The sequence below is a fragment of the Cryptotermes secundus genome, unplaced genomic scaffold, assembly GCF_002891405.2.
Source record: "Cryptotermes secundus unplaced genomic scaffold, Csec_1.0 scaffold968, whole genome shotgun sequence".
In the NCBI taxonomy this organism is placed as follows: Eukaryota; Metazoa; Arthropoda; class Insecta; order Blattodea; family Kalotermitidae; genus Cryptotermes; species Cryptotermes secundus.
The window spans coordinates 681043-683415 of NW_019719376.1; the positions used below are offsets into that span (position 1 = coordinate 681043).

The 2373-nt window shown below is 39.1% G+C and overlaps 1 protein-coding gene across 3 annotated transcripts in view; it reads right to left on the reverse strand.

Moving 5' to 3' along the window:
• The window catches only part of LOC111865647 (platelet-activating factor acetylhydrolase), a 50870-nt gene that overhangs the window by 19614 nt on the left and 28883 nt on the right, over positions 1 to 2373 (reverse strand). The gene's annotated exons all lie outside the window — the stretch shown is intronic.

Genomic DNA, 2373 nt, shown 5'->3' on the forward strand with positions numbered 1-2373 from the left:
GATCACAAGCGACGCTAAGATGCTTGCAGAACGAGTGCTAAACACAGACTGATGTAGCAAGTGCACAATCCGGGACTTCCCCTCTCGTCACTTGTTATGTGAAACGTCGCTCATTAAGCGAGTCATTTTTTTACAATTTGTTTTTCTCATTATGCAAATTACTCATTATGAGAGGTGCTTGTTAAGCGAGATTCCACTGTATCACTGTACTTTCAGTATTCTGCTATAAATCATACAGTTGTCTGAAACATTTCTGAAAGTCCTCATATATAATCTTCTGCAAAGCAATCTTCATAGTCACTTGAACCTCTTACAGCATACTTTATTTGACAGCCCGTGAACCATGGAACAAGACAAAACTGCATGGTGCAGAATCAACACAGTAAGATGGAAGGGGAAGCATCGGTGTACCACGTCCGATTAGTTACTAACGCATAAGCAACAACTGAAATGCATGGCTGTTTCAAGTGAATTATTTCCTGTGGACCACAGCACTCTCAGGCATAAACAATGCACTGTTAACTGAAAACATCTACCACCATAACTTTCCTCCTAAGCTGCTGGAGCTTAATGGCCATAAGTGATGATACTGACTTCCAAATGGAGGACTGTCATTTACTTTGTATACAGTCTACAGGAAACACCAAATTCTGTCAGATTACTGTCCTCTGGACTTACTGGCTCATGGCCGATCCTTATTACTGCCCAAAATTCTGACTTTCTTTACAATTTTCTGTACTGTCTGAAAATGATCAGAGGATACACTCTCCTGTACTTGTCTCAGATGTCTTTGTTCCTTGGTGTTGCAAGCTGTCTGCTATGCGGTTCATCTCAGAACAATTCAAGAGAGCCCATGAACCTGTGATTCCTCTCAAACACCTTGAACTAGGACAATGTTTGTTTGCCACACACCATCTGCAGCATTTCCACTGTCAAAACATGTTAGCCCAATGGTCAAGATGTCTGTTAGTCTAATGGCAACTGAACAATCTGGCTGAATATTCATAAGCAGATTCCAGCCTATCTGCTACAATATCTGTTATCACTTCTGCCCAGAAAATTTTGAGGCTGCCACATATACACAAGGTATAGAAAGGTTTCGATATAAAAAGTGTAGGTAACTTTGTCATGTATTAATTTTTGGGTTTGAAAGAAAAGATTCTCTGGAACCACATTAATAAGCTGATGTTTCTGTAGTAATTAAACTAAATGAATTTTTACAAACACCATTTTCATGTAAATCACTATAACAGCTTGCCATGGAGACTCTCCCTGTCACTTCTTTCTGTCTTCAACAGTCCCAATCTGACTGTCATTTAAATTTATTAGCTGGAAGCACAACTAGTATCATTCAATACAGTGACCTGAATTCTTGTAATTTATGGACATTTATATTGTATTCTAGTGCATTATAAATATTAACATAACAGGAAACATCAAGTTGGAATATAAAATGGCTATTGTGACTGAATTTCATTTTTTTACAGTGAAAAGTAATACTGTAAGTTGATTTGTTTCATTCTGGTCCATCACACTAACAATATTATAAAAGATAAAACAATTCCATCCAGTGTGACTGGTGAAGTTGTTCTTACTTCAATTCTTAACGCCCTTACACGTTTCGGTCCTTAGAGACCATCATCAGAGGGACATCCATACTGTGTGGAAACCACTATTACAATGGGTGTTCTGAATGTTAAAATATATATATTTGTGCATTGTAAACAGTGTATGTACAAGGTGGGGCGCAGAAACTTCATTTTTTTGAAGGCGAATAAAGGAAAAATTATTGCTGATAGACAAAATTTAGGTTTAGCTAAAGAAAGAACATACTTTAAAGTTTTAAATCATGTAGTTTTAAACAAAATATCTTGAAGGTGGTGACCACCATTCTCTATGCACTGATGCAACCGTTTTCTGAAGTTCCCCTCTGCACGTTCCAACATGTGCACTGGAATTTGGTCTACTTCCTGCCGAATAACATTCTTCAGCTGAAGCAGGTTTGTGGGGTGATGTTTAAAAACCTCTGCCTTGAGGTATCCCCATAAAAAAATCACAGGGCGTTAGATCAGGTGAGTGTGCTGCCCACGGGATATCACCTCGAAGTGAGATGAGCCGTCTGGGGAACTTTGCCCTAAAAACTGTCATCGAAGCTCAGGCTGTGTGGGCCATGGCACCATCCTGTTGGAACCAGACATTTCCTAGATGCATTTCTTCAAGAGCTGGTTCGAAAAAGCTTTTAATCATGTCCACATACCGCTGTGAATTGACAGTAACTGCATGATTGTCTTCTTCAAAAAAATAAGGGCCAATAACTCCAACTCTCGACAATGCACACCATACTGTCACCTTATCACTGTGAAGTGGCGCCTC